Source organism: Carassius gibelio, chromosome B21 (assembly GCF_023724105.1).
Source record: "Carassius gibelio isolate Cgi1373 ecotype wild population from Czech Republic chromosome B21, carGib1.2-hapl.c, whole genome shotgun sequence".
In the NCBI taxonomy this organism is placed as follows: Eukaryota; Metazoa; Chordata; class Actinopteri; order Cypriniformes; family Cyprinidae; genus Carassius; species Carassius gibelio.
The window spans coordinates 22,918,172-22,930,585 of NC_068416.1; the positions used below are offsets into that span (position 1 = coordinate 22,918,172).

The 12,414-nt window shown below is 36.7% G+C and overlaps 1 protein-coding gene across 1 annotated transcript in view; it reads right to left on the reverse strand.

Annotated features, from left to right (window-relative positions):
- Nucleotides 1-10,767, reverse strand: part of LOC127985611 (rho GTPase-activating protein 24) — a 42,030-nt gene extending 31,263 nt beyond the window's left edge. Inside the window, exon 1 of the mRNA XM_052587643.1 lies at nucleotides 10,192-10,767. The gene's annotated coding sequence lies outside the window, so the exon portion shown is untranslated. The remainder of the gene's footprint in view (nucleotides 1-10,191) is intronic.
- Between the last annotated feature and the right edge of the window lie 1,647 nt (nucleotides 10,768-12,414).

The window sequence follows — 12,414 nt, forward strand, 5'->3', positions numbered from 1 at the left end:
TATCTGCTGTTGGAGCTGCACTCAGTTTTGGCATTTGCATAATTTCCTTTTGTACGATTTAGAAAAGCCTTGCTCTTTTCCTCTATTATCATGTCAAACAACTGATGAGGCTAATGGGCTAATAAGCTAATAGCGGAGGTGAGGAATTGGGCGTTGAGAAGGGCGCGTCTCTGTGTCTGAATGAGTGTGCGCGCGTGTGTGTGTGTGTGTGTGTGTACTTATGTGGGCGGGTGATTGGTCTTCTGATGACGGAGACAGACTTGTCCTCTCGCACAGCCTCTCTGTCTGGCATAAAGGAGTTTATTGATGAGGTTCATGAATTAAATATCCCCTGCAGTCTGCTGAATAGAAATGCATTATTAATACTCATTTTTTATAAGATATCTCTTTTTTTTCTTTGTGGTGTAAAAAAAACCCCCATATGAATGAATAAGGGTAAGGTATAAATATGTACAAGAATTAAATTGGCATCTTGGTCAGGTCAAGACATCATTTCATTAGGGGTGGATATGTGTGAGTGTGTGTGTGTGCGTGTGTGTGACATTTAATTGTGAATACTTATTTTCCCTATTTACCTAATTTAACATCATCTTGCGCTCACTTAAAAGTTACTCTTTAAAGACATGTAAAAAAATGTTAATGCTTTAGACAAAACAGTATCGGTTCATTATTGGGTTGTCATGTTGCCAGAACCCCCCCCCCCCCCCCTCTCTCTCAATGACATCAGGATTTTGCTTCTTTGGCTGAATTTATACATGCATGTTCAGTAAACAAATTATGAAAAAAATGTGAGTGTTCAGTTTCCTGTCTTTACTACAGCACTCTGCAGCTGTTTATTTGTTTACATCTTAGTATAACACATTTCTGGACTCCTACGCTGAATAGCTCACTCTCTTTGACCTTGGGACTGTGTAGATGTTTGTCTGTGGGAAAATGAGAACAATCTCCATTAACAGGAACATGCATACGAGAAAATCTCCAGAGGGAACAAAATCCCAATGTTTATGGGGAGAGGATGGTTAGAAAATCTCTCACAGGACTGCAGCTCTTACCTGAACCCACTGATCTCCAACCTAATGAAAATTCACCATAAATCTTCAATTGTTTAACTCTGTATGGGTAACCAAACAATAGGTTAAAATGACTGGCTCCTCATCACCATGATTACATCACTGTAAATGTATAGTTACTTTACAACAAATTATAGTATTTTTAGTGAACATATTTAAAAACAGCTTTTTGACAATCTTCAAAGTCCTTCAGTTTCCTGAAAAGTTAATCAGCTGGAATCTACAATATTTCCACCAAAATATGTTAGTGCTATTTTATTACAATGTTAGTTATTTGCATGTAATACTGCAAAAACAACCAAAAAATTGCAATGCAAAAATATTCAGAAATTCTTGTAGAGGTCTTTTTTTTTTTTTTTTACTTTGCTTTTCTAAAAATCTGTGAACCATCTGCAAGGTCCAAGATTACCATGTACTCCGTCCAAAACACTTCCAGACAATTGTGAGACCATACTTTTGCAATCCCTTTTGCAAGTCTTTTCTCATTTCCATCAACAGTTTTTTCATCTTAGACTGACTTTTGTTAAGCAACCAATGAAGAAAACCAATTATGAGTGAGGTGTGCAGCCAATAAATTCAAATAAAAGCATCTGTTCAATGAAATCTCATTGTACATTCACAGCTCAATGAAGTTTTATAACCAGAGCATCTATGTTTCTGTTAACAAGTAAGAGCTCCGGACTGTTCTCTGCAGAAACTGCAGCATGAATGTGAAGGTTTCTCTAACATTAACATGCAGATCCAGTCATTCACTGCAGTGAAACCTCAGCCAATGACTCACACACTTTATTAATCGCTTCTGATCAATCTTAGAGAAGAAAAAATAAACATTTTAAACCACCTATTTGGAAAAAGTCAACAATGGATGGTTTGTTGTGAGTGAGTGAGTGAAGACCACTGGCTTTCATTACAATGGAAAGAGAAATATATGTCTGCCAACATCTATCAATGAAAAACTGAAAGATCCCAGCAATTATGTTTTAGAAATTTCTGTCAAAGCTTGGCTATGTTCCCTGGCACACGGATGAAGAAAACATCCTGTGCAATCTTCCATAACAGACATCTCAATCAGATATAATGGACTACTTGACAATCCTGCAAACCCTATGTCAATGGACATTTGTGTCTCGCCGGCGTACTTTGTGATTTCAGTACCATCAGAAATTGAACATGACCTGTTTTTCCCACACAAGAAAAATTGATGAAGCCAATTACCTAATGTTTTGTTGCTAACCTGGGCATCATGTGACAAATCTAAGCTTATATGGGACAAGAATATATGGGATTTGCAGATAGGATATTTTCAATCTGCTCCTTATTTTGACCTCTTTTTAGTCTTCTGACAATTTGGTGCACATTCATATTTTTCCAACTTTCTGAGTAAAATAATAATTGGATCTACAAAATTTCATGTTTCATTCAATGCTGCTTGTCATTTCTTTGTGATTGACTGTGAAATTGTGAAAATCAATCAATTTCTGAATGAAAATACAAATTCCCCTGTGTATAAATATTTCAACTTTATCTTTAAATATCTTGCTTAACAAGATCTTCATCTTATGCAACACATATTTATGAAGTAGAAAGAGACCATAACTGCTGTAATTTGAGATCTCTCTTCTGTATCTGTTAGCTGAGTGTAGCATCTGCTCACAACTAACACTCTTTGCTTGCTAAGCATGTTTATTCTGCACATGGGAATGTGACAGCGCTGAGCACACAGAGCTGGCCTTAGTGTTTGACACAGCTTTGTTTGACCCTTTTATTACTGGAAACCACTTTTTCTAGCTCAAGAGCTGTGTTCTGGGGAGGGGGAAAGTTCTGGCCACCTAGGCAACAATTTTAGGCATTATTAGTTTTATATCCAGCATTATATGCTGGATCACTGTTCCAAATAAATAGTGAGATACTGTATGTAATTTTGTCAATTCTAAGGTAGCATCTCATGAATCTTTGTAGAATCGAGAATGCACTGCAAAGATATCAATGAGAATGTTTAGCCAAGATGGTGAATGGATGCAAAATGGAAACTTAATTAGGTACTAAAAACTGTCAATAAAAGATAACTTGTAGCTACCCAATTTAACCCAATATTTATTTATGTTAATGAATAAATAAATATCAATAAATATAATTCTTGCATTGCTGTTAAATGCTGAAAGTCCTATACAAAATATTATACAAAAATTGTATATGAATTTTTATTTATATGAATATTGTGGTTTATATATACTGATCTTAGCTAAAAGTTCAGTGCACCGGATTAATCAACTAGAAACCTGATCCCTGGAACTTTAACTAAATAACAGCCATTGTTGAGCAAAATCAAGAAAACACACAAAGCATTGATTAAAGGAGCATAAAGATGGAGAAGATGCATTAATCTAGCATTTTCAGTCACCCCAAAGGGCAGTAAATCCTTCGGGTGGTCATGCATTGTTTATATCGGCCAGTTCTTTGTGTGTCTGTGAGTGAGTGAACTAAAACGGGCACATTGCAGGCTTTACCCCAGCCATCTGTCTGTCTGGCTGTCTGCCTGTCTGTGCTTCAGTCTGACAGCTGCTGGTCACTTCTGTCTACGGCTCCTGACAGCTAATGCTGTCTGCTAATGCTGATTGCCACTTTCAGCCCAACTGACCATGAAACACAATGCCCCTGTACCAGACCAGAGAGCATTAGAGATACTGATGTATGAAAAGACATACAGACGGAATTATGTATTTTAGTCATATTATGACCTTGCGTGTCAGGTTACGTACCAAGATTTTAGCACAGAAAATGAAAGGAAGGAAATTCATATATTTTATGCATTAAGCAATTCCAGAATGCATTGTAAACGAGCTTAGTAAGAAAAAAAAAAACTTTCTTCTACAATGGATTTAATTCAACAGGATGCTATATATTATAGTTTACATAAAAAATAAAAGCTTAAAATGTTTTAAACTTCTAAACAAAGAACTTCTAAAAATGAGGATTGAGGCATTGAGGCATATATCAATGTGTTGTTCTGGAGAAAACCTGCCAAAATCACAGTAGGGTGTGAGAGACGTCTTTCTGGCAGAGTGCATATACACAGTCAGGTAAAGGTCAGGGTTCGACTGTCACTGCTGTTTGATTGACACATGTGAAATGTGAACTAAGTGAGTATGATTCCATTAGGGCTTTATGTTTCCTCTCATCTTTAGATGATTTAGAAGAATTGGCAAGTAGAAATGGTTCCAATTCCTATTTCTGTTCTCAACTCATCTACAAAGTTTCATTACAGTCATTTCAAAGATCAAAAGGGAAAATGCAAACAACAATCTCTTATGACATCATACTCACTTAATTCATTTGGAAATGCCATAAGGGCTTTCTGTTTCCTTTGAACGTAAGATGTTTCAGAAAAATTAGCAAAAGTAGAAATGGTTCCACTTCCTAGTTTTAATCTTAATCAGGAGTTCAAATGTTTGAGGTCAGTAAGTTTTGGTTGTTCTTGTTTCTTTAGTTTTTTATTTTTATTTATCTTTTTTCATCAAGGATGCATTAAATTGATCGCCAGTAACAGTAAAGACTGTTTACAAAAGTTGGGGGAAAAATACGAAAAAAAAATGTTGTTTCTTGATCAGCAAATCAGAATATTATGATTTCTGAAAAATAATGTGACACTGAAAACTGAAGAAATTGCTAAATTTACAATATTAACATTTTTCAAATAAATGCATACATTCATTTACATACCAACAGATTTTTTAAAGTCTGGAATTGCAAACTTTCAATATCAGGTTTCAAATGGCGCATTTTTCGACTCTGTATGACTCGGCACGGCACGACACGACACGGCATGGCACTGTTCGGCTCGGTTTATTTTCCACTGCAGTTTAGTATCACTTTAGAGTGGGCGGGATTATTCACATGTCGTTATTGTTGTGCCACCTCTACTGCCGCGACTCCTAAAAAACTTTTTCATTCCTCGTCGAACCCATCAAGCTCTCACTGGATCTGCTCCTCTGCTGTCAACGAGAGGAATGTCTGTACTTCACTAACAGACAACGAAACAGCCACTTTTGGTTCATTAAAGGGGGGGTGAAATGCTATTTCATACATACTGAGTTTTTTACACTGTTAAAGAGTTGGATTCCCATGCTAAACATGGACAAAGTTTCAAAAATTAAGTTGTACGTTTGAAGGAGTATTTCTGTTCCAAAAATACTCTTTCCGGTTTGTCACAAGTTTCGGAAAGTTTTTTTTTCGAGTATGGCTCTGTGTGACGTTAGATGGAGCGGAATTTCCTTATATGGGTCCTAAGGGCACGTCTGCCGAAAGAGCGCGCACTCCCGTATAGCAGAGCACTGAGAGCACAGACATTCACTGATCAGAGCGAGAGCGTCGCGAAATGTCACAAAAGTGTGTTTTTGGTTGCCAGGGCAAGACAACCCTGCATAGATTACCAAAAAAAAAAAAAAAAAAACAGCATTAAGGGACCAGTGGATGGAGTTTATTTTTTACAGAGCATCAACGGAGTTGTGCAAGTGTTTTTGTTTGTTCCCTGCATTTCGAAGATGCTTGTTTTACAAACAAGGCCCAGTTTGACGCCGGATTTGCACATTGTTTATTTCTTAAGGATAATGCAATCCCAACGAAAAAGGGTCACAATCGTCTGTTGGAACCGCATGCGGTGAGTAAAACTGCTTCAAATATCTCTGTGTTGTTAACTTAGCTATCGGCACATAAGCACATCAAGTAAACAACATGCGATGCTGACATCAAACTGCACTTTCCACATGTACAGCTTAAAAAAAAAAAAAAAAGACGAAATTAAGTGGAACTTAGTCATTTTCCAAAACCGCTAAGCAAATATATACAGTTTCAGTACATACCACATAAAGACGTCGTTGCTGATGCTGCTCTTGTTCAATTTCAGCCTCTGGATCTGATTCTGGATCATAAATATACACTGAATCTGACTGTTAGCCATGGTTTGTTTCGGATGTGTTTTTCCTCACAGTAATGTCACAGCTTCCAAATGCTCTCAACGCAAAAGCTTACTCGCGCTCGTGATTCTTTAGCTCCGCCCACACGTCACGCCTCCAGTTGGTCGTGTTTTTCCGGGAAAAATCGGTACAGACTATCTTTCTCTTATGAATATAATAAAACTAAAGACTTTTTGGAGTTATGAAGGATGCAGTACTACTCTATAGGTACTCAAGATTAACAGGATATTGAGTGAAAACGAGCATTTCACCCCCCCTTTAAAAAAGTGATGATTGTCTCTGGCCAATCAGTGATCAGCAGAGTTTACACGTCACGTTTTGGTAATGGTACCATGCCGTACCATGCAGTGAAAAAGCGACAAATGTGCATGGATTTGAACTAGAAAATGCACTTTTGTGAAAACGTTTTAACACATATATATTACACGACCAAATGGCATCGCCATCTTCTGGCCTGGCAGGCAAAATACAGTATTTTTAGCCATATTCAGAGATTTGTAGGAATGGATCGTTTTAGCAACTTTGTCAAAACGTTTTCAAAAATGCAAATAGAAAACTTTTACATTTTTAGTTTATCATTTTTATTTAAACATACTCTCAGTGAGAATAAGAGACTTGAAAATAAATAAATATTTTGGCATCATTTCCTAATTTGTACCCTTATGATTTAAAACCGTGTCCAGGATACTCTTTCATATACACTGAAAATAGATGGAGACTTCAACCATCAAGCTCCAAAACAGACAATACAATTTGTCAATATGAGTACTTCAGCAAAAAATATATTCACTAAGTATTGATATACAAGATTTATAGTCCCTAAGTGGCACTTTATGTCTGTTTTGGAGGTCACACTGTATATCTGTGTGCTTGACACAAGTCAGGTTATAATTAATGTAATGCAACATATGAGGTTCTCGATTTATTAAAATACTCCTCTTGAGGAATCCTTCTTACATCTGTGCAAATCCACGTATGTAGGCATATGACTGTCTGACTCATTTGGGGAAATTTTAGCAGAAGTAAGTCAACAGGCATTGTATGAATAAGGGAAACAGTTGTTAAAAACAGAAACTCTGGAAGCCAATTGTTAATTTAAGGATCATGATGAAGATACTGCAGTCACCTTCAGATTGGGATGGCTTTGGCTGTGTCCTTTCTCTAATTTGGCAGAATGACTGACTCCAGTTCAATGAACCGCCCAACTACCTCTTTGTTTGAGGTTTGTTCTGTTTAGTCAACTTAGACCTTCACAACTAGGTGAGAAACTTTCGCCAAACCTAGAACTTTGCAGACAATAATTCAAGATAGTTGCCTGCTGTAGCGCCTTCTTGAAGAAATTATGGCACATTGGTTCCTAAAAGTGCTGATTATGGGCTTGACAACAACGCTGTTCCTCATCACTGCATAATCAATTGATGAATTACACATCTATTTTTATAAATGAATTTTATAAATGAATAAGAATGGGCAACCAAAAGAAAATGATTTCAGTATAAATGCTTACATTTATTTATATGTTCAAAAAAAAACATTATTTTTCAAATACCGTTAATTTTTTTAGGTTCTCTATGCCCTGCCTCTTTCAAACGCATCATTTTCTACAAAGTCCCTCTTTCTGAAAAGCAAAGTCTGCTCTGATTGGCCAACAGACCCAGTGCATTGAGACTGGCCGAACAATGAAGGCACTCGTCAGAAATGTATCCATAATCCATAATTGCAAGCTTCATCTTTCAAAATAAATGTAAAGACAGTTAATAATGTCCTTAGTTTTACCTTCAGTTCAAGCCCGAAAGGGGAACAGAGTGGCGTGACAGACACAGTGACAGACACAGCTCGTATGTGTTTGCAGTACCCGAGCCATGGACGGTAAAGATAGCTGACTCCACTGTGTGACCCTGTCTCTCTCTCACTCTCTCTCTCACACACACATATGTGCACACGCACAAACACACGACGTGCAAAACTCTGCATCGTAAAATTCAGAAACAAATACTTAAACTAAATGCATCTACTTTTTGCAAGGCCAAATAAAGTGCTTTTGCTTTCGCCTAGATACACACAGCATCTCCCTGACATGACTGCTTCAACACTAACTGTGTTACTGAAACCACGCCGCCTTTCTTTGCGTGAACATGTCGGTGGCATTACGCAAATATTTCCACATAGTGATGTAGACACGTGGGGGCGTGTTTGTATGAGCCGTTTTAGGGGCTAAAGAATATCTCTTTGGATTTGAGACTTTAGTCTTTGCAACTTTACAGATCTTCTTTATGCACCAAGAGCTTGTAACACTAAAAAGACAAAGGAAAAAAATTTAATCACTTCGTATGAACCCTTTAAACACAGAACTTCAAACTCTGCCCATAACAAGTGTTTCGAAAAAAAAAGATAAAACCCAAAAACACTCTTTTATGGAAAAGGCGAAGGTCTAAGCTATTTTAATACTTGTCCCTCTTAAAATTGTCTAATTAAGTAGCCAGCAGCAGACATTTTAAACTAGCCTTGGCTCTTAAAAATGGTGAATGTTCGATTGACTACCACGCTCTTCTCCATCATATCTTTATCAATTAATGAATTACTGCTGCCATGACTGCTACAGAAACACCTATTTTTAGTTTACAGGATAAAAGGGAAAAAACAACAAAAGTGATGCAATAGAAGAACCATTTTGGTTTCTAAGTGTGAGAAACATCTCAATAACCTTTGGCTGCTCCCAAACACTAGATGAGATGGTTTACAGTCTGCACAATGCTTGAATGAGACAGAGACAGACATGCCCGCATCACAAACACAATCACAGCGTTGGGTCACAGAGGGTTTGATGGGGAAAAATGAAAGGAGATCATTCCTCTAAACAGCCACAGTGACGTCGCTCTCTCCATACTGGCAAATAATGTTCCTTCATCAACGTTAAAGCACCATAACGTGTGGTAATAAGGTTAGGAGTTTGGAAGAGGGATAGGACCTCTAGAATGTTTTGAATGTGATGTTACCCTTTGTTAGACGTCTTTAGAATCTTAACTGTTTCTCCTAGATAACAAAATTAAATATTTAAAAACACAGAGCAGTACAGCATAACCCATTCTGTTTGTGAATTATCGCCAAACAGTACGTTCTCTTCTCTTCCAGATATCATTTCCTACAGTGTGAGTGAGCTGACAGATTGCTGCCTCTTCCTTTCATTAGTTTCTATCTGCATCTCCATCTACCTCTCCCCCTCTGCCGCTCTCCTCTAACTCAACATAAACCTCAAAACTGCTTAAACTGTCAGTTAATTCACCGTGAGCAGAGTTTATTAGTACACAAACTGCTTCTCTAAAATAAGTGCTCTTTAATATCTCAATTGTTGTAGATATGGGAACAAAAAGAAGAGCAAATGGATTAAATGCCCTGGTTTATCTCCAGAGGGAAAGGGCCCAGGTAATCTCATTTGTGTCTCCTTTAGAGTTCAATTGGAGATCTCATTCTCAAACTGTGCTCAGATTTACTAAAATTCTGCAAACAATTTTTTTTTTTAAATGAAAATCTCCCAAGCTGAAATAGTCCACGCTCTGCTATGCACGCTTATTTATTACTCTATGCTCTTACTGCCATTTAAGTCTATTTTTATTTATAAGAAGAAATGTCTGAGACAAAGTACTTCAAACTGAGAACTCCAACCTGGATGTCCATCACACAAGTGTTTCAAACAAAGCCAAAAATTCGAAACACTTGACTTCTGAATGGAAAAGGAGAACATCTGATCTATTTTTAACACTTCTCCTTCAAATTGTCAATCTTAGTAGACAACAGCTGTAGACATATGAAACTAGCTTTGTCCAGCGGTGAGGTCTTTGGAACTGATTAGAAAGGTTAGTTTAAAGGTAGCCTATATAGGTAATCGACAGTTAACATGTCCAGTAGCCTATGTCACACAGCTGCATGACATTTAATGAAAAACACATACAGACAGACATAAATAAAAGGGCAAGAATCATACACATACTTACTGATTATAGTTAATTATATGTTTCTGTGATTCTGACACATACACACATAGACACATTTTCTGGAGCAGGGTGACCTGTACATCACAGCCGAACAAAACACCAGCAACATGTCATTATCAGTGCTCACCCAATTGTCTGTAAACAGACTGTTATTACCTTAAAAACTGCTATCCAAAGAACGTCCACAGAAACGCAGTGGGGGTACAAAAAATGCCAAAACCCTAAACAAATCCAGAGCGTGACTCAGACCGGTACAGGATTCACTGTGATCCAAGATTCAATCCCGAACGTGACTCTGTTCAATACAAGTGCATTACTGAGTCAAACAGTCCGGTCAAAAGTCTATAGCTGCAACCGAAAAATCAAAAAGCTCCATGGGGCAGCCGTGAACCGAAAACAGCAGAGCTGTCATAAACTTTTCCCCTCACTGCTCACACCATCTGCATTGGAGTCTCTGGGGGAAATCGACTGGCTCCGTTTGCGCTTGAGACGGCCACGGGGGGCTTTGAGTTCAGCCCCTGAACGTGCACACTTTTGAGACAGTCCTCACACACTACATGAGTCTTGCTGATACACACACGGACAGGAGCACTGCGACCACGGAGGGAGGGAGAGACTGTTTGAGGAAGTGTGAGAGGAGGAGAGATCCGAACACCTCACACACGAACTCCCTGATCGGTTCAGACTGCGCACACTCTCGCAGTAACAGACATCCTCCCTCACAGACGCGTTTGACAGCCAAACACTAAACGGTAATTTCTTTTCTTTTCTTTTTTTTTTTTTTTTGTACTTAAAGGTCTTTATTGTATTTTTAGTCTTTTCGTACGCTTTTGGTTTAGACATGTCCGCACCTGCAGTACAGAGTCGTTCACAAGCAGCTCACGCAGGGGTTAAACATAGCCTCAGACTTTCTCCATCGCTTGCAAATGATTTGCAGGGTTCTTTTTAAAATGGATTCTAAGTAAATATTCAATTAATCCAGTAAACTTTTTATTTTTTACACCCCCCCCCCCCACCATTTATATATATATATATATATATATATATATATATATATATATATATATATATATATATATATATATATATATATATATATATATATATATATATATATAAACACACATATATATATATAAACACATATACATAAAGAAATAAATACACATACATAAATGAGTATATATATATATATATATATATATATATATATATATATATATATAGATATAGATATATAGATATTGATATTGATATTTTTTATTGATCTTTTATAAGTACTATATTATAGTAATGTCTATAATGTCTGGAATCTAATGAGAAACACTATAATAATGGTAAATAAAAGTATACTAACTAACATATAAAAGTAACTAACTAAAATTGGCTTCTAAAATGTGTGTGTGTGTATATATATATATACATACATAAAGAAATAAATACACATACATAAATGAGTGTATATATATATATCATGAAAATAATACCAAAGTTCAGGAAAAACACTGAGGGTAAAATTTTAACAGAGTATTATTCATTCATTCATTCATTCACTCAGTCATTCATTCAAACAGTACATGCTTTAAGATGCATGCAGTTCATTCAATTAAAAATAATATTTTTGGCTCAATCAGACTTTTATTTAGAGTGAATCTGAATCTAAAAAAAAAAAAAACTCTAAATTGCTTTGGTTCTATTAAACTATAGAAAAAGTCCCTATAGTGTTATGACTAAAAATGAGAATCTTTGGTATTCCACCTGAATTGCGGCTTGATCTTTCTGTCATAGTGGCACTGGCACTTCAAACAGATGTCTAACATCAGACACCCAACTGGATTTCTGAGCATCGCTTTTCATGACTTCCTTATCAAACCATCAAACATATCAATTCAACAGGGTGGAGCTCCACAATGCTTTAAGTCTAAAATGTTTTTGGGATAACAAAATGTACGCAAAAATAAGTGCTGCTGTAATCCAAAGTGGGAAAACAATGTCAGTGCTGAAAATGAAAAGATGTAATGTTGTGTAAAAAAATATGATTATTTTTTAATTAAACCCAGAGGCCAAAAATAGTGTGGACAGAGGGTGTGCATTAAGATTGGCGTAAACATGAGAGTGAAATTATATGTGACAATAAAAGTGACTTGACTTAACTTGATATGATATGATGTGGTCAACTTCAAATTGAAGATTTGGGGATGCTCTTGTCTGATTCTTTTGATTAATCTTCTGTACACTGAAAGAGTGTAAAAGGGAACACTTTGAAAGGCTTTTGTTGATAAGGACAGGATGTTTTTCTATTGCTTGAGATGGTTGTAGTGTTTTCTCTTTGTTCCTTTTGACAAGATTGCTGTACAGTTTCAAGTGGATAGTCAGGCA